The sequence below is a fragment of the Phalacrocorax carbo genome, chromosome 2 (assembly GCF_963921805.1).
Source record: "Phalacrocorax carbo chromosome 2, bPhaCar2.1, whole genome shotgun sequence".
In the NCBI taxonomy this organism is placed as follows: domain Eukaryota; kingdom Metazoa; phylum Chordata; class Aves; order Suliformes; family Phalacrocoracidae; genus Phalacrocorax; species Phalacrocorax carbo.
The window spans coordinates 114,447,171-114,470,663 of NC_087514.1; the positions used below are offsets into that span (position 1 = coordinate 114,447,171).

General features: G+C 42.7%; 1 protein-coding gene across 6 annotated transcripts in view; it reads left to right on the forward strand.

Annotated features, from left to right (window-relative positions):
* Nucleotides 1-23,493, forward strand: part of BMPER (BMP binding endothelial regulator) — a 154,026-nt gene that overhangs the window by 40,272 nt on the left and 90,261 nt on the right. The gene's annotated exons all lie outside the window — the stretch shown is intronic.

A 23,493-nucleotide genomic window follows, 5' to 3' on the forward strand; every position in this document is an offset into this window, starting at 1 on the left:
ACTACATTTGTGTGATCTGAGAGACCAGTAAAATGCAAAGTTCAAATCACTGCTTTTGTTGCAATCTATGGGCTGGTTATCAGCCGAAAATGCAAGACCGGGGAACTTTACATTTCAGTAGAATGCCAAGAGTTTTGTTAGTACCGGGCACAGCTCTCCTGCAGCATGAAAATAAAATAAAACAGGAAGAAGAGAAGGATAGAATTAAAAAATTAATACTTATTTATACATAGACACACACATCTTTAATGAAGCTGCTTCAAAGGACTGTTTTGCAGGAAAAAATCCTGGTAATCTGCAAAATTAGTTTACACTAAATCATCACTACTACTGTGAAGAACTAAGCTGCTCAGGTGTTTGGGTTTTTGGTTTGGTGGGGTTTTTTTTGTTTGTTTTCTTTTTTTAAGTTTTAATCCTGTAATAATTAAAATATGCTGTCACACATGCCATGGTGATATACACCCTGGGCTCCTGCTCTGCTGAATGCCTCCTGTCCCAGGCTGAGGAACATTGCTCCTTCTGTACTCGGTGGGTCCCCCTCTCACTTCGGCTTCAGCTGTAAAGCAGTAGCTTTACACTCGGGTTTTCCTTACTCATGTTCCTCAGAGGAAGGCAGGTCTGAATGTTTGAGAAGTCTGCAGAGGCATGCTTGAGTCTTTATGGGCTATGCTTTGCTCTCTCCTAAGTACTGTACATATATTGCCTATTGCCCAGTTGTTGGCGTATCAATATCTCCTTGATCAATTTTTTGTTCCCTAAATAGCAAAAGCAACTGTGCTAAGAAGAGCGTGTGCACGTGCGTGTGTGTTTGTCTGTATCTGGGGGAGAAAAGATAAAGAAATACAGGGTATATAGGGTCAGACCTGAGGGTCTTTTCTTGACAGTTACCAGTCCCAGGTACTTTAGAGAAGGAAACCATCAGCTACTGATAGTAAGAGATTTAAAGCCTCAAGCAAGAGGCTTAACAATCCCTTCCGAGAAAGGTGGTCTGACAGTTTTGGATGTTAATGGCATCTGTATAAAATATCCAGCTCTAATTCTGAATCTTACCGACAGCAAAAGAAATGCCATCTGTGTGTAAGGCACACCTGACCTTCCTTTCCTCTCTCCGCAATGCCTTTTTTTACTGCCTCTTGCCTGCTTCCTTCGGAATTTGGTCCCATGCTAATTCCTACGTAATTTAAATTGGAAGCAAATAATGGGGGCATCTTCAGGGCTGTGATAGTGGTTGGCTGCCTGCTTTACATCCATTCCCTTTGGGGAACAGGGCTCCAGTGAATCTCTTATCTAAGCAGTTGGTGGATTTCTTCTTTAAAGATACTTATTTCATCATGCGATGCGATGGGCTGGGAACAGGCTTGTGTGTGATGTGCTGTAACTTGTGCAGGCTTTAATGGATGAAAAGTAGCTCCTCACCCCAAATTAGATTTTTTGGGGGTTCGAGATTGTAACTATTTAGCGAGTCTGTTGTAGAAAAGTGGCAGAGAAAGTGGCACAAATTATTGTCAAGGTATTTTAGAGGGGGTGGTGGTGGAAGGATTGAAGACACCTTCACTTCAGGGTGAATTCTGCATTTTATTTGGGAGCAAGCTTTTCTAACAGTGGCTTATTCTGGACTCCATAGGCCTTCACTGTCCTGGGGACATTCCCTGGGGACATTCCCAGCTCAGGCTGGGAATGCAGGCAGTATTGAGCAGGAAGAAAGTAAGGAGGGATGGCTGGGGTTTGTTTTCCCAGAGGCAGGTAGGGCTGTCCTGTGCTCACTGAATATATTAAAATGAGGAATTACTTACAAAAAAGAAATTTTACAGTTGCAAAATGATGCACTCAAAAGTCAGCAGGAGGGGAGTGTGGGTCCCAATCTTTGGAGAGGTCTTTGGTAGTTCAGGTTTGTGGTATTCTCAGCTCAAAGCAGTGCCTAGTAGGTACTATTGAGCTCCTAAAAAATGCAAAATGGTTGTTAAGATTTTTTTTTGTTATTGTTTTTAACACACATTGCTTGTGCAAATAAGGACAAAGTACGGATTTTAGGATTTGAGGATCCCCATCTCGGCAGAGCAGACTGGCCGATCATGGGTCTTCTCTTGCGCTCCTCAGCTCTGAAGAGTAGGGAAAGCAATGGCACAGCTACATGTGGGCAATTCACTCAGTCCTTACCTGCCGTGCGCTCAAGTCGTTTATATGGTTTCTGTCTAACACCACTTGTGGTTCTAGTTATTGTCTACTGAAAACCGGACCAAACCCACCAAGTTCATTTCATGTAGGTCACCAAAACAACCCATTAGCTAATAACTTTTGGACTGCTACCGAGCCAGGCTGTGTTCGCAGCAGTGGGGCAGAGATGAAAGGCCCTGTATTCCATTACGGCTCTCCTGAGTGAGCCGCTCCTTGGGGCGACTAAGATTTCTTGCTGAAAATGAAAATGTATCACCTCTCACTCAATGCATATTGCCTGTCAGGAGTGAACGAGCTGGCCTTTAATGGCCTGGTTTCTCTGGGGAGAGGCATTTGTGTAAGAAAGGTGGACGGGATAATAGGGATCTCCTCACACGCCGGCTGAAACCCAGCTGTCTCGCAATAAGTCATCTGTCTGGCCCATTCCTGCGTTTCATGATAGGTTCTAGAGAAACCTTGGATATTTTCCCTACCATAAGCACCTACTTAAATGAAGGACTGGTTGCTTTAATCAAGTGTTGTGTCTCAGATATTGCTTTTATGAGGTTGAGAGTGTTTCTGCTTGCACAGTGAGAGCACTTGGCTTACATGTTTCCTTTCCTACAGCCTGCATTAAAATAGTCAGACTGTGATTATCTTAAATGTTTTCATTTTCTCTTTTGATGTAGCACATTTGGGGGGGAAGTGGAGGTGGAAGGAGAGAGAGCCAGGGAGGGAGGAGAGGTTTGGCAGGAAAGTGACCTTGCGTGAGAGCGGTAACCATGGAGAAGCTTATCTTTAAATGGTAGTATCTAAACTTATAACTAGCCCCTTTTGACTCACACCACTGTTACCCAGACCATGGGCGCTGCGTGTTTCGGCATGCAAGGCATGCAGCGGTACGAGGCACCGCCATGCTGAGAGCGCGCAGCACTATGGAGACGCCGCAGCCCAGGACCCGTCTTCCTCCACACCCCTATGGGGAGAAGGGGAGTGGACCCACTCAGGAAACAGTTGGAGGCTGGATTATGGCATTGCTGGAATGGCCGAGGGCCGGGAATGGGAAGGGTCACACTGTCTGTTCTGCAGGGAGGCATGTCATGGGGATGACCATTGGCAGGGAGGTCACGCATGTTTTGTCCCCAGACAGCATCATTTTGCTTCTTAGCTGCTCTTCCAAAATGATTTGAAGCAAGTGAAAGCCAAATGGCTGTAAGCAGAGGATGGGGGTTTGGGGCCCTTGGAGAGCTGAATTTAAAAGCATCCTCGGCTTGATCTCCTTTGCATCATCGGGGGCTTTTACACCGCTGCTCAGGCATGCTCAGAGGGACTCAAGACACACACAGCTCCTGCTCTGCAGGTGTACGTGTGGGTCTATGCAGGAAATGTCTTGTCACTTACGTTCCTGAGTGCTAGGGTGCAAAAACTGCATAATGAAAATTTTGCACAAAGGAAAGGAAATCGCACCGAGGAAGTCTGTTCCGAAATCAATGAGTAACAGGCATTGCAACTGTGATAAGTAATGAGAAACTACATATGTTAGTGTTTTGGACACTGAGGGTGGAATTCATCTTGTCTAGCTGCAGCTATTCAGAAGTAATACGTCTGGTCTGAGCTACTTATCTGAGCTTCTCTTCAGTTAATGGAGAGAGAGAGAGATGTGGGATGGATTGCTCTCTGCAGATGCCTATCGTCCTCCATTAACTACAGGGGGAGCCTACCCGGCTCCCTGTATTCTGAGATGGCTGAAGATAACTGAGGTGGATCCGGCCCCAGCAGTCAGCTGGGTGATAAAGCACTCTGATACTGCTTTAACTGTTGGTTTTAACAGATATTTGGAGCTGATGAAATGCATTCCCCCTACAACGGACTAAGGGGGAGGTATTCCAGTCTACTGTGAAACTGAGGGGAACACACAATTAAATGTATCCTCAGTGAAGGTTGGTAGCAGAAGGGACATCCAAATTAAAATTTCCATCCTCAGTGCAGTGCCAAACACTGATCTTCCCAAATCTCCATGTACTCCAGCTGCTTTGATTCAGCTCCAAACTCCAGCAGACACTGTCTGCCCCCACTTTGGGGTTTAAGAAATGTAGACAAAGAGCTGTAGTCAGGGGTGGAAAAGCAAAGAGTCGGTCTTTTGGTAAGAGGAATCTTCACTTTCTCAGTTAGTGACGTAAGTAGAAGTGGTTTATTTATGGGTGGATGCAAATGGAGAGCAGTAAGCATTCAGAAATGGGATATGGAGGAGTGTTCACCCTGTCTCTCTGGGATCCCCCCATAAGTTTGTCTGCAGATTTTTGCAAGGCTAGAAGGTTTGGTTTTCTGACTAGCCTAATAAAAGCACGGTCTTCCAGGTAGGCGCAGACGTATGGCTGTGCAGGTAGGTATGGAAGAGCAAGGACTTGGTATGAGCTGAACTTCAGCAAGAAAAATAATGCAGCATAGAGACATAAACAGTGTCCTTTATTTATTCTTTCTTTATCTGATTTTCTTCAGACGTCAAAAAGTGTACCCACTTCCATGGAGATTCTACATGACATGTGCCATGTCTGAAACATTAAATTCCCTTTAATTTTGGAAATACCAAAGTTAAAGAAAAAAAATAGTTTGGGCATTTAAAAAAAAAAGTTAGAAAACACTGTGAGGTTTTTTCTTTTCTCTCATTGACATGATAAGCATTTATTTTTTAATTTCTCTCAAAAAATGCAAAAATTTTCTCAAAAAATGTGTCAGAAAAAGTTTGAAATAATTTTATTTAAAGTCATGGAGTAAAGTTACAAATAAAATTAATCACAGTTTTCTGAAATGCAATGCAAATGAGCATAATTCAGTGTAATTATTCAGTCTAAATGATTTGTATTCATAAGCACTTCAGATCTCAAACTTTAGAAAGTATCTTTCTGTGGCAAGGTCTCGTTTCCTCCCTCTGTGGATATTTGAATTTCATCCTACACCTGTCCTACCTGCAGAACTTCCTAGCTCACCTAGTCCAAATGTGTTCCCAGCTCAGGCTGCAGAAACCCTTCATCACACTTATACTTTTGGTGAGGATTGAAGGAATCTGTCTGTGTCCAGTTTGAGCACATTTCTAGGGAAGAAGAGGTACCGAGCAGCTTCCTGAAGAACTAGGTGACTCTTCAAGGATCATAAGTCCAGAACATACAGCATCTTTCTCATACCCCTTCCTTCCTCAGAGCCCTTTGTTCACCCCTTCTGCCCTTCAGGATTCAGTTCAAATTTACCTTCCATGCTTCAGCGCGGTCCACACTCCTCTGGCTGTGCAGTCAGAGGGGTTATCTCTAGCTGTCCTCCATTCTTCTCCATCACTTTACATAGTTAGTACTACCCAGTTGTTCTTATTTCTGAGGTGGCATCTATGGCCACCAAAGATGAGTGCCCGTTGTACTTTATATCATAAAGACATGTATTCCTGTCCCCGAGAGAAGAGAGTGTGGAAGAAGAATGTGAAGAAAGGTAAAAGGGTGATTTGGCAGATTGCTGTGGGGAATTTTTCCTGCTGGGAAAAGAAAGGTGGAAATGATGAGGAGTTGGAGGAAGGAGCTTTGCCTTTATAAGGCTCTTGTTTAGACAGAGACTATCTTTCCAGTTTGATGATCCACGATGGTATTTGTGATAATTAATGAATTAAGTGATACTAGAAGCCATGAAAGACTTAAAACTTCCTGGGTACCTGGAGGGCCTAAGTAAATGCTGATTAACAACCCCCCAACCGTGTGTTGCCTAAACAACCTCTTGCAGTACAGAGAAAAAGTGTCTAGGACTTCTTCTCATTTAAAGGAAATGAATGCACAGGGCCGGATAGATTTTGCACTCCTAAAGCATATAAAGAAAAAAAAAATAACAATGCGGGCTGGCCACTTTTAAATGGTGATAATAAAGGCTTACACCTCGAGTATAGGTTGCTGTAGTACTTGAGAGCAAAGGAACAGCACTTATGCTGTCAGGTGCTGTCCCTTGTCTTGTTAAACTTTTCCTAATTAACAGGCTGAGATTGATTATTCTTAATGACAAAGAAGAATTAAGCACACAGAGCTTTAACAATAAGAGAGAGCTGTTAACAGGCAGCCTCTGATGAGGGGACTACTTTTTATTGGCATTGAGCTGCAGTGAAGACTGCAAACATCTCTGCTATAACTCACTCCTTGCAAAGGCAAGAAACTGTATTAGAGGAAAAACAAAGCAGTAAGATGGCAGAAAACAAAGAACCTGGTTAAAGCAAGCAAACAAACAAAAAAAGGACCTGCTGGCCAGCAAGGGATGAAAGGGCTGCACGTGGTTTCAGAAGTGCCTGGTGAAGACAAAGGGTTTATGTGAGATGGCTGTAGCACTTCTTATAAGTGGCTTCAAATGGGAATGCGTGTGGCATCTCGTGGGAACGCTTGTGTGCAGAATTGATTTGGGTCTAAAAGATTCCCACAAGTTGTGGTAGGAAGCCATAAAAGCAATAGCTTGTCAATTAACAGGGCCTTTGTTTGCCAAACATTTTATGAAGAGTCCAAGACACTTCTGGCTGGTGCTACAATGAAGAAAAGGCTGAGAAGAGTAGGAGTGCTTGGCTTTCATGCTTGCCACCCTTTCGGTTTAAATAAACTTGGATGTCACAGGTTTGGGGGTTGCTATTGGATAACAATAGCTAATGATTTTAAACTTGCACACAGCCCTCTGTGTCCTGAGGCAAGATGTATAATACCGCTAAATGAATTTATACAGGAGGGCTTATTTAACTCTGTAACACATCCTTGCTTTCCTTTGTCTGATTTTCAAAAGAAAAATAAAGATGGGATACAGTACATTGCTACATGTCGGGCTTTGGGTTTTTTCCCCTCTCAAGTCTAATCTCTGCATCGCTTTGGGTCCCATATTTATTTACTTAATCTTGCTGTAGCCATTGACTTTGTTCATATTTAATGTCTTTTGTAGAAGGTGTGTAGTGAAACTTGGGATCATTAAGTCTGAACTGAGATCTAGTATGATTGCCAAATTCCATCTTGACTTGCTATCAGTCTGCCTAAATTCTCCTTGCTCTTTCCACTGCTTCCTACAGCATTGCTTTTGTTTTCTGCCCTGGAAGCATTTTGTGTTGATAAGGGAGCAAGTTTCCAACCTGTCTGATAAATTATTCTCCAGCTGAGATACGTGATAAATTAACATCTCTTACAACAAACCAGTCATATAGAAAGACTCCTTGAATTCCACAAACTTTTTAAATGTTAATGAACATATTTATTACTTCTGTTGCCTTATTTAATGATAAGAGACAAATACATTGGATAGTCAAGGGCAATACCCAGCAAGTTATTTTAAGATTGTGACAGGCTGTAACTTTTTTACACAATGCATCCTCTTAGGCTGAGAGCAGGATAGGCAGAATAATTCATTGGCTGTCAAAATAGACATGGGAAACAGAAAAGAAAAAAAAAAAGGTTATTTGAGACATGACAGTGGTTTACTTATCCTGCCTTTAACCTGTCAGAAGTAAAACTTGACTAGGAGCCAAACTATCCTAACATCTTTGGCACTCTGCTGTGGGTGCATCAATCTGAAGGAAAGATGTAGAAATCCTTGCAGGCAACCCAGGGTTAGAATCAGCAGTGGGATGTAAGCACCCAGCTTCCATAGTAGGTGCTTGAATACGAAAGGGAAGTCCTTAAAAATGCTTTCTAACTCTAGTGATAGAATTGCCTGGATGTCTTAGCTTTCTTCCAGGAAGTCCTGCTTCCATAGTACCTAAACTCTCCCCCAAACATGACTAGAACACCATTAAAGTTGACAATCCCAAGCTTCATTGAAAACCCAAGAAGTTTTCAGCTCTCTGCCAGAAGCTTTGTAATGAAGCATTGAGATTTTCTACAGAAGGCAGATGTGTGTGGGGGTGTTTTTCAGGGTTTCTTTTCGGTTGTTTTTTTTTTGTTTGGTTGGTTTTTTTAAAAAAACCCTGGAGTTTAGTGGCATTACTCAATATTTTGTGCTCAAATAATTGAAATGGAAATTTCTTTATCGCCCCTACATGGGTGTTGGAGCCAATGCAATTGAAAGTGCAAAGTCCAGATTTCCAGCAGGCTCAGATCTGATGTTTGAAGCGTCTGAGCCCAAAAGGATTTGAATAGCTTGCATGCTTTGTGTGGTTTCTTTTCCCCTTTTTTCTTTTCTTTCTCCAGAACACAGCACCAGGAGTTTTCTGAGAGTAGGACAGAAGCTAATGTGCTCTTGCCAATAGTATCTTTCTTCACAGGAAAAAACAGAGCTGGCCTCAGCTCTCAGAGCATCACAATGAGGAGAGTCTTGCTCCTTTTACCATCCTCTGCACCCAAATATTCAACATGCTGAAAAAAATTTGAAAATGAGACAAAATATGTGAAAATAATTAATTCCAAGAAGCCTAAGGATTTTGTGCTTTTCAGCGCTCAGTCTGTTCTCTGCCCCCTTTCCTAGTTGCAGCATAACTTTGCTTCTCCTGAATAGCAATTCTTCCTAGCAATCTCAGTTGCTGATGCACTATTTATTCTTTCAGCAGCCAGCTGAACTGCCCTGCTCTCTGTCTTTTGAGGTTAGTTTTTTTTAATTCCCCAAGGTTTCTGCAATTACCATTCCTCCCCCATCTAGGTGTTTTAGTGCTGCACTTAAGCAAGTATAAGTATATACATGTCTGGGACCATGCAGGGCGGGAAAATACTATGTTTATTATATCTTCTGCTCTCCACTGCTCTTTGTAATTGACGTGCACATGTAAAATCTCTTATCAGTAGTACTTGCACAGCATCCGTTACTATGACTTTGTCTTTTTGACTGTGAACCTGATTCTAACACAGTGAGCATTTTATAAAGTAGCTAAATGGAAATAGGACCCATAAAAGTTGACACCTGGTGGAAACCAAGCCAGGGAAGCATTTTCTTTCCCTGTGGTGGTGTTACATTCCTCATGGTCAGCAGTAATAGCTCTGCCTCCTGAAGAATGGGATGTGGGGTTTTACGTCTTGTTCAAATGGGCATCGCTTGAAGCTTTAGCGTTTATGGTGCTTGGAGGACACATTCTTGCTTCCTGAGTATTCAGTGAAGCAGAGGTAACAGCAAGCAATTATATAAAATGAGGAGTAAGTTACAGGCTAATTTGAGGGCCAAGGGGATGGAGGGAGGAGAAACATGCTTGTACATCAACAGAAATATCATCAACCTGTGTGGCACATTTGCTGTTGTTCCCCTGAAACAGTTTTTGCAGTATTTCTCTGAGTCAGGCTAATAACGATGCTATTCATCCACCTCATGACCAAAAGTACTTTTTGCAGTTTTCATAATGAGTGCCTGTGTTGCTATTTCTAAACATCTTATCTGGCTGCCTCTCACTGCTGTCAGTCTCTGGGAAATCCTTTATCTCAGACTTTCTTCAAACTTATGTAAAGAGAAGGTGGCAGAGTTCCCAAAGTAGACTTGGATTTTGCTTGCTTGTTCCCTGATACTGCTCTTCAGACTTTAGTGAGCAGCCCGGTATACTCCAATTATAATAAATCTTTGATTCCTGTCTGATTTTTCATGTAGGGCAATGTGTTTCAAATAGGGAGGATGTTCCCTTCTCACAATGTGACAAGGTTTAGTGGAGGGGAGCCAACTCATGCTTAGGGAATAATTTTTTCCTTCATGATGCAGTGGTTGCAAAACAAGGTGTAAAGCGCACGATGCTCCAAGGGGAGCAAGCAGGCTCAAACTCACTGGGATCCTGGAGCTGCTACAGCAAGGGAAGGTGCCAGCTTGCCTGTGAAAACCCAGGGGTATCCAGATGGTACACAGATAAAAATCTGCAATTTCTAGCTCCCCACAAATTCCTTCATCTCTCCTTCATTTTGAACTCTATCTTTTTCTAAATACTTTTGTTTATTAAAGTGGGGAAGCAGACATAAGATGTGTCCTAGAAGTGGGCAGATGAAAGCAAAGGCAAAAAAAGAATTTGTAATGTCTGGTGTACAGGATTTATACAGTATTTGTGCTCTTGCAAGCAAAGTAAACCAGTCATACTGGAAATAGGAGCTTTAAGTCAGTATCACAAAAACAATATCTAAAATCTCATTTGAAATTCATATAAACTTTTGTCAGATGGAAGATTTTCTCCAAGGGATGACACCTGCCCATGGAAGAAAAACTAAAATAAAATGTAGAATACACACATGCCCAGTCAGAATAGCCTGAAATATCCATATCTAGACTGCCAACAAGCATACTGGTGGTTCAATTACAGAATAAGTAACAATTTAATATTATTAATTAAAAATCATTTAGGCACACAATCTCTGGGTAGTGTATAATATCGAGTGTATGAAACGCTGCTTTCATATTTTCCCAATGCTGAACAGTAATTTGGATAAAATTTTAGTCTTCTATAATAGCTTGCAAATTTACAGGTTTAATAAATCAGAATCAATACTTTGAAAATGTGTAGGAGTGTGACAATTTGTCTTCAACAGCTGGAACACCAGAATGAGGACGTGTCAGCCCTATGAAATATTAGCAAGAAGTTTCTCTCCAGTCTGTAGACAGAAATGAATTTGTTTTTTTAATTTCTTTTTGAGGACTCAGGGTTTCAACATTTTGGTGCAGGAAGGAAAGGAATGAAAAGAAACAGGGTGGAAATTTTCAAATATGGTAGCTTATGATTGTGCACTTAGTTTTGGCTTTCAGTTCCAAAATCTAAATGGCCGCAAATAAGACAGTGCTGAATATCACCACCTTATATTCCAGTAAGAAAGTCTTAACAGCACTGGCTTTGAAACCCAGGCCCTAGGGAAGGAGCTTGTTCCAGCCCTTTTAATCCCCATTTCATTTAAACTCGATGTCTCCTCCTTTTGTCTGAATTAGACAATGCAGAACTTGAAAGGTTACAAATATGAAAATAAATATGGTCTTTTGTGATAAAATTGAGATAACTTTGTAAAAACAGAATCCGGGAGCTGGGTTAGGTGGTATAAAAATGAGAAACTAATTATGTCCACTGCATAATTTTATCACCTATTGCGAGAGCACTGTCAAAACAGCAGACTGCTGTCTTTAAAGATAGCTATGTGCTATCTCTCAACTTTGCAAAACAAACTTGTTTTTCATGTAATCCTGCTCAACCCATGATTTCCCGCTTTAATTAGGTTCATTTTAGTGGTGTTAACTCAGGGATAGACTGAGTCCGGCGTTTGTGACGTACTGTTTTGATACTCGGGAGCAAATACTGGCAAACTTTACAATAATGTCTTGCGTAATGGCTTGGCGGCTGAATGGAAAATTTAGTCTAAATGGATCATTTTGTCATATGGCAAAAAAGTAACATGATGGCGGGGGAGACACAAGTTGGTTTTGTTTTGGGGTTTTTTTCCTTTAAATGGAACATCCTCAGTGAAATGGAAGGAGTGGAGTGTGCGTGGGTACCTCAATGTGCATCTGTGTGCGTGTGCACGTATTTGTGCTGGCGCAAGCGCATGTCGGAGCGCGTTTGCGTGTATTTGTGTGTGCGAGTGCTTATGTCCTTGTGCCTCTGCGCGTGGGACACTCAGGCCTGTCCCTCTCTCCCTGTCCGCTCCCGCGTGGCGCTCAGTGTCCCTCCCCGTGCGCCCCCCGCGTCCCCCAGTGGGTGGGTGCGCGCCCCCGCCCCGCCGCGGGGCGGCGCTGCCGGGCGCGGCGCTGCTGGGCGCGGCCCCGCCGGGCGCGGCCCCGCCGGGCGGGCTGGCGGGCGGGAGCTCCGCGCTGGTGCCCTGCGCCACCTGGCGGCGGCGGCGGGAAGCGGAGGAGGGGGCGCGGTAGGTTTGTGTTCGCAGATTTTTAAAAAAAACCTGGAGCCATACAGAGAGAAGGCAGCCAGAGAGCTAAAACTTCGTCAGCGGAGACCGGAGTGTTGAAATGGCTGACCTTCCTAACCTCGGGGCCCTTACCTCGGCAGCGCCCGGGTGGGCTCAGCCCCAGCCAGGCCTTGTGAGGAGACGTGGCGCGCCAAGGCGCGTGCAGGCCCATTCTCAAAGAGCAGGCAGGCAAGCGGCAGGGGAATCAGCCGCCAAATTATCCCCTGGCCCCGGTGGAGCCATTTGCAGGGCAACGTTGGGCTGTGCGGGGTCGGAGAGCTTTAGCCTCGCCTGCCACCGAGCCTGGCCCAAGGGTGTTTGCTTGCCTGCTTCCAGTGGCTCGTGGGGCTGCAGAAAGTGAAACTGAGTTCGGAGTGATGTGAAGGAAGTTAACCCCAAGTGGAGATAACTGCACCAGTAGAAAGGTGCCGTGAAGTGCTACAAGCGGCCTGATGGGCTGTCCTCAAGTTCAGAACTTCCGAAGCAGAGAAATGGCCAAAACCTAAATGGACAATTAACCTTAATAACAGGTGTTTAGTGAGAACCATAACCTGAGATTTCATCAGCTCCGTTTCTCCATACAGTAAGGACCCAATTTAAATATAATTTCCTAGAACCTGAAAGTAGTTGGCCTTTTTTTGTGTTAGAGCTGACTTCCTAGCTGGTGGTGTTACCACGTAGGTGCTTGAGTGATGCTTTTTAATAGTGCTCCTGCTCTCTGCTTTCACCTCTCCCCATAATCGTTTCTCTGGTCATGAAACTCAGGTCAGCAGGGTGAAACGGCGCGATTTAATTTCTGGTGACAGTGAAGTTTTTGAAATCAGCTTTTGCATATATAGATTGATAAAAAGTTTGCAATACTGGAACGGCATGCATTAATATAGGGCTTTTGTGTTTCAGCCTAATTAACATGACAGGAAAATGAAAAGGAAGGAAATCTAAACAGTTGTGCTCTGCTGGGGAGTTAAAAAAGCCGATATTGAGTTGTAGTCCAGTCAGCTGCAAGTGCTAAGTTCGAGTTTTTATTTATTATCAGAATGAAGATAAATTAAATCACCAGTCATTAGCTCACAACATGTAAAAAGCTCTGAAATGTCTTTGCACATTCAGCAGACTCCCCAGTGGCTGCTGCAGCTAGCACTGCTCAACACAGACTCTCTGCCTCCTTGCAGCCATCAACAGATTGCAGTAGCTTTGCTGCAGGACTATCCACACTCAACTTTCCTTGACTTCAGCTAATTTGATGTGCAAGGTGTACCCACGCAGTGAAGCAAGTTGACAACAGCATGGGATGAGTGGGTTACTGAGTAGAGTGCTTTGCTTAGGTGGTGGCTGGTTGGTAGCCATGGTCTTGTATGGGTTGACTGGTCAGTATTCATATTGCCACTCAAGTGAGCACAAAGGAGACAAATTTAAGCTGCAACTTTAAACTTGTTAACACCTACCCTTTTGCAAGGCTGGGAAGGAAGTAAGGGGCTGGAGACATTTGTAACCACCCTGGTAAACTGAAAATAGGTTCTAGGGTGATGGGCCTTCCTCTTTTAGACCTAAGGGTCACCAGGCCCAGCAGGCATCTACTCCCCTTGTTCTTCTAGGCTAGCTAGCAGGAGGATCCACCCCATGAAGTAAATAATTAGGAGGGCCTGTGCACAGTACTATTATAATTTAGTAAGAAAATCAGTCTGTACCCTAGTAATTCCCATTCACTTTTTATTTCCCTCATCTCTGAAGGGGAGGGCCTGGGGATGGTGTAGTAGACATTTAGAATAAAATGTAGACATTCTATTCTTTTTTCCCTTTCCTTTCTCTCCTTTTTCCCTCTAGCAGAAAATGACTTGCTAATCCTGGGAAGAAGCTACCTGTCTGAGTTTCTGTTGGGGAAACCCTGGTTGCCATGTGCCTGACTTCTTACAGGGAGACAAGGGGGTTGTTTTCTTTGAGTCATCACTGATTCACTCACAATTGACTATTTAAAAAGAAATACCTTGGGCTACTTAACCAGTGTCATTGTGTTCACCAGGGTTCTTATGGAGGCCTTTCCTTTGTGCACATTGTTGCACTAACCTGTTCAAATGATTTGTATATCTGAATCCTCTGCTTGTTCTGACATAAGGATCTGCAGACTGAGGCAGAATAAAGGTTCGTCTGGGCAAGTGACTTGTCTCCAGTAGTGGCTATAAGGAGATGTTAATTTGATATTCTCCTAATACAATATATAAAGTTTTCCACTATTTTTTTTTTTCACAAGACTGTAAGAGATGCTGAGGCCAGGACTGTGCTAATTAGAAAGTTATTGATTATGAAACCTTGGCAGGGGGGACACACAGAGATTGACTTAATACCTCCAGCATTACATGACACAGTTATGAGAAGTCAGAGGGACCAAGGAGTTTTAGCTTTGGATGTACTTAGAAGAAGTTTCGTGGGTTTTGCTCTAGGCCTTCCGGCTCCTCTGAGAGGGCACAGTGGAAGGCATAGGGGTGGAGGCCGGTGCTGTCTCAGGCAGGAGTAGCTACAAAGCCTGTCTTCAGGATGCAGACAAATGGCTTAATTTTGGAGAATTGGAAGGTGTCTGAGATGTTAGGGCAGCTGAAGGGAGATCAGTTGTTATTCACTGAAAGCTTAATCATACATTTGGGTTATTTTTTTGTATCTTCATTACTGCTGGTCTGTGTTTTTCAGTAAACACTCTCTTTTAACCTTTGTTTTCTCTTGCTGACAAGGCTGGTTCTGAGTGATGTGACACATGTTTACTGTACAGTGGGGGATCCTTTAACTGGGATAATGGGATGCTGTCAGTAAGTGCCAGTTCTCCAACGAGCTACTGCAGGGTAGCCCCGAGCATGGCAGTGTTTGTCTCTGCAGCACCTTCTTGGGTCACTTACAGGGATGACACTCCAAAAACTAGGAGAGAAATAAATGTCTTCCAGTGACTAGCAATAACCGAGAAAACTCTGGCATATGGCAGGCTTTGAAAAGCACTTATGGTTTTAAGGAGAGAATGTGACATACAGATGTTGGGCTAGCATTAAATAGCTATGAATGAAAACTGGACAAACATGACAAGTTCTGTGAGTTTGCATCCTGTGAGCAGAGCATTGCCTCACATTGAAGGAAGTGTCCTAGCAGATAAGCCAGTCACAAGAGGAACAGGGTTAAAAATTATATCTGAATTTCTTGGAGTTGAACTGTGGATGGTGGAACACATGACTTGTAGCTGTTAAAAATGAGATAAAGGTTTTTGTGTTACTTTAGTGATAGCCCTAATGAAGAAGACTTTTGGGAAGTGGGAAAGGTCCATATGACTTCAACTACAGCTATATCCCTGGACTGGTAACACCTTCTCTGGAGAAAATGGGCATGTGGCCAACCAAGCTTAAGTATGAGCTCACCTTCCACTGGGATTGCCCGTCCTGCTTTCTTGAAAAGCATCTGTATGCAGAGCTTATTTGCAGCGTTCTTTCCTTGGTTGTGGTTTGTCCTGCTGGAGACAGAAGAGGAAGCTTGATCTGGCTTCACACCTTATCTTTTCTCCCCACATGAAGGCAGGCAAAGAGCCAGCAGGAGAGCAGCAAAATACATTTTGGGCTGGAACACTTAATCTCTATGCATTTTCCCAGGGAGCGTGGCTTTTCCCTTTTTTTTCACGGTATTTTCGTGATACTGAATGATGTCTGTTCATCTGATATCCTTGAGAACTGTCAAAAATAGGACACTCATGTGAGTTGCAGGATTTATTTACCTTCCCCTAAAACACAGAAAATTCTCAAAACACAGGAAGCGTATTAGAAGAACAAATTGTTATACTGAGGAATTTCATAATGGTTACTTTTTTCCCTGCTGCTCCTGCAATAGAGACTATCGGGAGCAATGGCAGAGGTGTATTTAGCCAGGTATGGAAAAAAATAGAGCACAAACATGTTTATCTTTCTCTTTTGGGAGAAAACACATCATTTCTGTGTAATTTGTGATAGTAGAAAGGGAATTAGAGATGCCCTGGGCTATGCTCTACTGAGATGGAAGGGAGGCAGAACAGGCAGGAGGCAAACAGGCAGAAGTGCATTTGCTTGGGAAGCTGAACAGGGTTTGATAAAAGTAAGAGGGAAGCAGCCAGAGACAGAAGTGGCTTCTTGTGTTCTCAGGCAGGAATTCCCCCTCCAGACACAGTTCTTTGAAAACTTTCCTGGCTAGTAAGAGCAAGACAATCTCTCGTTGATGTAATGAGAATAGGAGAGCCTAAAGACATCACCAGTAGGAATGTGCGAGTTGGGGTAAAATAAGAACTGATTGCACCTTGGAGTGAAATAAACTACTGTGAGAGACAGGCAGCGTTAGTGGTGATTTCATGCTGGGTAAAGCCAGCGGTGCCTGGGAGGCATGAGAACAGGATATTTCCAGACCAGAAAGATTCCTGATAAACGCTGGGTGGTAAGCGTTTCCCTCCCGCGTGACACTGCTCTCGCTGTAGCATCGCTGTAACGTGGTTTGCATTCTTGGTCAGGATTGGCATGAGACTTAGGATCTGCTCTGGGGCTCTGAATTTCCTAAATCTGTATTTCTGCATGTCTTAACAAATGTCCTTCGACTGTGGTAGAATTTCCTTCTGCATGATGCATGGATCAGTGCAGATGGGGTGTACCTGACACTGTTAGCTGGGTCTAAGAGGCTTGCCAAATCCTCAACAGTGCTTTAGAGCGGGCCCCAGACAGTTCATAAACAATGGCTTTGCCTGCGTATGGGAGAGCTGCTTGACAACTTACTTAATTACTAGGTGGAAAGAAGTTTAAACATTAAGAACTGATCCGTGTGTCATGTTTTTTAGGAAAGAAAGTAGTCTGAGGGAATCGCAACATTATTATCCAACATATATGTAGAAAGTCATAGAGAATATTCTCCTCAGTGCTGTTTCCTCTCAGTTTTGCTGTGGCCCATTTACACTAAAACTTGCAATAGGAAAGTCAGGTGTGTTTGACACTGCAGTATACTCAAGTTAGCTTTGATATCCAAAGCAATCTATCTGTGGTAACACAGACCATTGCATGGGCTAACTTACACTGTAGACAAACTTAACCACGGACAAGGTTCTTAGAGGGGGGAGGAGATACTTGTGTTGTCTGCAGCTGAGCCTGTGGGAGAGAGCATTTTCTTTTGTGAAAGGAGACCTGGGCAACAGACAGATGTTCACTTTGCCGGCAGCTGTGCTGGTTAAGATGTTACCATCCCCAGATGTTCGATATTCCCATCTTGCATACATTCCTGTCTCCTGAGCACTGCCAGTGGAAGGGAGCCAGGAAGCACTTGCTAAATGGGCTTCAGGCAAAGTCAGCTGCATAAGCTCAAGCAGCTGATACAGGTGGCTTGAGATAACCTGACTGCCTTTGCCTGAAACTCACGCAACCCTTCTCCTTGGCAAATCTTTGAGTATGAGATAGCCTCCAGTTGGTAATGCTTAGATTTGGAAGGCAACCATCCTTAGAGCCACAACTGCTGCCCTTATTCAAGCTTATCCCTTCACTTGTGTTGGTCAGGAATGAGGTAAATGTTGTTTAAAACCATCTTTATGGTCCTTACGTTTTGAATTGCTGGAGGCCTTCTTCAGGTAATGAAACAAATCTCACTCAGGGCTTATCTGACTTATTCCCTGTTTCTTAGGCCCCTCTGTAAGATTAAAACTGGGTTCTCGTTTATTCCTTACTTCCAGCACTTAAAGCAAACCTGGCTTGGAAAATCTAAGCTGGTCTAATGCTGAGTGTGGAGTATCTTGTTGTAGCAATGAGGCCTTGGGTTTTTTCTTGCAGTGTTTGAGGCTGTGAGTTCTCCACCTCAGTGATGTGTGAGCCAGACTTGCCTGTGCTCAGCCTCCCCTCGAGCAGAGTGGGTAGCTGCTTCCTGGAAAAGATTGAGCAGAAGGTTACCAGTTTCTGGTTCATTGCTGTAGGTGTTTGGAGGTTCCCAGCAGAAGTCTCCTGTGTACAGGGAAAGCATTTTTCTAATTAAAGCTGTGTAGCCATCTTGCCTAATTTGGCCACTGGGAAACAGGCAGCTGAATGAAAGAAAACGGAGGTCTGGTGTGGGATCACAATGGGAGGACTCGGCTGGGGCTGGCTCACAGACCTGGCATGGCTGAATTCTCAGCTGTCCTTTTTCTGAGGAAAGCTCCCCAGGAACCCACCAGCCAGAGCCCTGTGGTGCTACTGCTGCAAGACAGACTGCTGCCACAGGTTGCTCGGGCTCACTGCTGGATGAACAGGCTCATAGAGTCTGTGGTGCAACTGCATGGTAGGGAAGACAAATGAAGCAAGGGGATTGGATCTGTTACATGAGATAAAAATGGCAATTTACAGAAGAAAAGTATTTCTGTGAAAAACACAAGTCCCCAAAGATGGGGAGGAAGAGAGAAAAGACTCAGATACTGAGAGAGAAAAGGAGGGAATCATTGGTGTCAAAATCATGTCATCCTGATGAATGTTAGCTTTTTAAGTGCCCACACAGTGCTAGCACAGCCCTGTGTTCCTGCTCGGGTGGTTGTTCTTTACCAGCAGACGTGACCTGTGCAAGCTTTGATTTGCTCCTGTGTTTCTGTGAGCCACTCTCTCAGGGCTGTGTACAGGAGGAAAAATTTCTCCGTCCGGGTTTGCAATGGTGAGGGATCTTTATGGCTTTTGGATTTCTAAGAGGGATTGAAGAAATGAAAGCTTTCATTAGAAATTCATTTTTTGGCTAAGAGAAAAGCAGCAGGGATGAATCAGAGAGGAATTTTTGCCAGTGCCGGAGATCCCTGACAAGGAAGTGCCACAACAGATTCCCACCAGCGTGTCTCAGTTCAACTCTTTTCATTTTTAAATTTCAAGTCCAAATAAACATTATTTAGAAAAAAGTTTACTTGGGGTTTTCCATCCTTTCCATTCCATTTATTTAACTTCCATCTGATTAAATGCTCTGTATAAAAGAACTGTTTTTTAAACAGTCTTGGTGGATTAGAAGCATGGAGAAATGGAGGTTGCAGATTTCTTTTTGAGCATTACTGGTGGGAGCAAAAAAAGAGAGGAATTGATGGTTTTCCTTTGAACTTTGTCAAGCAAAATGTTGCTTTAGAAATATGTTAGCTGTTGATTTTAAGGTGCTCTTGGTTCTTCTGATTTTTGATGGAGAGGGACTTTAGTAATTCTCTTCAACATATACTGCAGGCAAATTTTTTCCTTGTTTTGCTGCATTTAAAAAAAGCTGCAAATGCTGGATTTCTGTTTCACTATGTGTCACTCTAATAGCACTCTGAAATCCTGCTTGTAATTAAAAGGTTTCACTCTGGGGAAAAAAAAGTGCTTTTTCTCTCTCTCTCTCTTTTAATGAATTTGCAAATGGGACAAATGCATGGTACAATTGCAAAGAATTTACACCAAAATGGAAGAAGCCCTCTTTGTGAGTGTCTGACACCTGTACAGGTTTTTTCCTCCCTCCCTCCCCTTTCACTCTTTTAGGAACAAAGAGTGAATAATTACTTCAGAAAAAAAGAATCCATTAAAATAACTTCTGTCAAATTCAGCTTTGGTATAAGGAGCTGCTATTTCACTGTGTTCAAATTGCCTTTGAGTGGCATTACTTTATTTTGTGTGTGAGTTTGGCCATAAAACCTTACCTGACTACTCTGGAAAGCTCCTGGACCTTTCTTGAGAAATCCTTGCATTAGGAAATATCCTGTCCATGGTCTCGCTTACACAGAGTCCATTGTATCTACTTAAGAGTTCTGGTGCTTTTGAAAATCTGAGGTAAATTTTTTTAGAGCTTTGCAGTAAAGCTGGAAAGAAGGAAGAAAAAAGAAACGTAATTCAGACCTGTCTTGACTTAATGAGATTATTACGGAATAGACTGATTCCTTTAGGATTTGCCAGGAAAAAAAAAAAAGCTATAGGAAAAAAGGAAAAACCAAACATAGCATACATCAAGTTAGTTGTGTGTATAAAATTACACATGAGGAGTCCAGAGTTTGTCTCAGATACAGTAGTTGCCTCATACTCTAGAGTGATAACGTGACTGATCATCCTTCCTTGCTTCCTCTTAGAAAGAGGGGGAGAAAAAGAAAAAGAGAGAGTAGTAATATATCTTCTGTTGTTAACGCTGATATGCGATCTAAAGGGATTTGAGCCAACTTGGAGAACTCTTTGAAACCAGCAGTAAAATTAATTAAGAAAGTTTGAGAGGGCTACGGATGGAAGGGATAATACAGAGAATATTTCATTTAGCTTTGAAGAGGAACCCTTTCTAAGCAAGTGTTTCACATTTGGGAGGAGGGCCGGGAGGAGGATGAAATTGCAAAATAATCCCTTTTTCTTTACATTTCTTTTGGTTACTCCAGATCATTTAAAACAGAAGTGAGTTGAGGGGGAAGGTCTCTCACACACACAAATCATAGTGTTGTTATCTAGAGAGTGATGCATTTTCTTCAGTCTTTGCTTAAAAGACAATCCTATTGCTTCTGGTACATGCGCTTTCTTAAATGTCATAGGAAGAATAGGCAGCATTTTGAGGGAAGGTCCCAGCAGGAATTTATCTTCATCCTTGTTTTTCTTCTTCTATTTCATTTATGTCTGAGGAAGAAGCCATGCCATGCCTGTGCCAAAACAAGAGCACTGTGCTGCCTCTCCTAGGACAGTGCTCTTGCTAATCCCACCTGGAGAATGCCTGGCACACAGAACGTGGTGGCCATCCTCAACCACTGAAAATGTCAGTTAAACTTTCCTTCCCTGAAAGGCAAAGTAGATGTTTAAGAGATTTGTTTTGGTTTTCCCTTTTCAAGTCCTAATTAGTGCTGAAGACAGTTTGCACTTGCAGATTACCATCTGGACAACTTTACTGCATGATTTTTACAGAGGACTTGGGAGAAATGGAAGTCTTAACATCGAAAATAACCTTTTTTATCTAATCTTATCAAAACACGATGTTTTGCAAATCCTAACCAGGACTTAAAAGTGTACAAGATTTGGCAGAGTTATGCTTACATTTGCAAAAAATTCAAACCTATCTTTTTCTGCAATCTGAAAATGAATGAGAGAAAAAACATTTTCTCCTAAAGAAATAATTAAATGATTTTGAAAATAAAGTCCCTGTAGAGTCTTTCAACTATACAAAAAATGGAGCTGCCAGTCAGACTCCTCTAGTGTTATTGAAAAAATACCAGCTTAATGTCAGTCAAAATAACTTTTTTTTTCTTTTTAAAATGTTAATTAAATGTTTGATAGATCCTAAAAATTAAGAGTTCAGGAACATTAAGCACAGCCAATAACAGAAGTGCTTGTCACCCACAGAAAAGAGAAAAATAGAAAGCCCTTAGCAAAGGCTACTCTAATATCAATTTAACTTGGACACAGAATATCAGACCTCATGCAGGCTCGTTTGGGAAGACTTACCTTCTTTGGCCCTCTGTTTCTATCATCCATGGCTATTTTTAGCCTCATCTGTAAAAATATATTTTTGCTGAGAAGCAAAGGCAGGATAAATTGCAGAAAGCATGTAAGCAAACAAAGACATCACAAAGCTTATAGGAGAGTCACAGTTGCAGTTTTGTTGAGCTGCTTGCCATTTGTTCCCTGGTTTTGTATTACCAATTTAGATCATAAAGCTGCTCAGGCAAGAACTTGGTCTTTTGGCCTTTTTGTTTATGCTTAAAGCCCACAGCTTTAAGTAAATACGTTACCTAATCTTACAGGAGAAGATCTGCACTGCCCCACTCCAAAGAAAACTGGGAAAATTTTGTTGTCATTTAGCAATAACGCTTTGTACAAACACCTATAATAGATGTGGGCAGCTTCAAGTTCTCAGCTCGTGGTCTGCCTTTTCAGGGACTTTTTACTTAGGTATAGTGCCATGCTAAGAGGTCAGTGTGGCCTGCAGGCAAGCCGGGATCAATGTCTCATCTCTGGCCAGCTCAAAACGTTGAAATAAGGAGATTTGTCAGCACCCTTCTGTGCAGCCATGCACATGTCACTAAATTGTCTAGGATAACAACCTGAGCATAGTCTGAAGCGAATGTAGCTGGCTGTGGAGAACAGCTACCATGTGGGGTAGGACAGCTTTTGATTATTCAACAGGGGCATTTTTGTGCCATTGAGTAGCACACCTGACTGCTCACTGTTCTCCCAGGATGGTATGGGTTTCCACTGGTAAATCCTTTACCATGTCTGCCAGTGCTGTGGAAATGGATAGTTGCTGGGTCTCAGGTGGCACAGGCTATTGGCGTGTGCCTGAATTTTGCCCAGAGGGACTTCCTAGCTAGTGTGGTCCATTCTTACAGCTCTAATTTGCTCTAACTGGTCACTAATTGGAAGATGGTTTGTCTTGAATTGCTGATGGTTAACAGCCACCTTCTAATTGCCGTTTGTTCATAAGTGTGTTCATGGTTTGATTGTACATAATTATCCTTAAGTGATGTTTTCTTTTGGCATGCATTTCTCTGGGAGGCAATGTGAGTACCGAAGAGCTCCTCTGTGATGTAGGGTAAAGATGTAGGCGGTGTTCTTTGTGTGTATGTAGTGAGTAAGGTATAGGGCTTCATCTGCTGTATCTACTAAGACTACTATATACATGATTAAAAGAACAACAATTACCATACTAAATACATGAAAATGAATAATAGCCTGTTAGCTGTGTGAGCCAGAAGGCTGGACTCCTTGAGTTCAGTAGAAAATTTTGTTTTGTGGTTTTTTTTTCTTTCTCTCCTTCTCTCCAGGAACCCCAGGAGCTACATACAGCACTTTTGTACGGCATCTCGTAACTTTAGCAAATACTGATTCACAGAAATTGACAGTCAGGTGGAAAATCCCTCTTAGGGATGCGCAAGCCTTCCTCATCCCATGAGGCGCGGGCTGTGGAAACCAGCCACTCTCTATGTCTAATCAGACCTAACATGTGTAGCACCAGTGACATGCTAATAAAACTGTCAGGCCTTGGGATCAGTAATTTACACCCATGTTTTTAGATCCTCTGTAAGAAAAAAAGAAACTCTCCTTGTGGATGAAAAATGATGTGTGAATCTGTAAGGCTAGGCTGAAAAGAAGCAGATGCTGACATTTCTAGAGTTAATATTTTTGCCTTAAAAACACATCTGTCATCAGCTTCCACTTATAAGAGCGGAGGAGCACTTATCTAAATAAACATGGCAGCTCTTTTATATGATGGGTCTGTTTTTTAAATAGTATAAAATATTGTATCATTTTGAAAGGTAGAGCTGCCATTAGTGTTAACTCATAATAATAGGTTGGAGCGTGTAGCTGTTCTCTGGTTTAGAATCATTTCAAATGACACTTTCTCACATTATCAGAGAATCTCCCTGCAAGGCCAGCATGAGCAGAGGGAAGGTTAATAACTGGAAGTGCATCCAGCTGAGAACACTGCAAATGCTGAAAACCTGCTGAGGAGAGTTCTGGATTGTAATCTCAGGAGCATGTTAAGAAAAATGAAGAGTAGGGGAAAAAAAAACGACAAGAACTTTTGGAGAAGTAAATTATCAAAG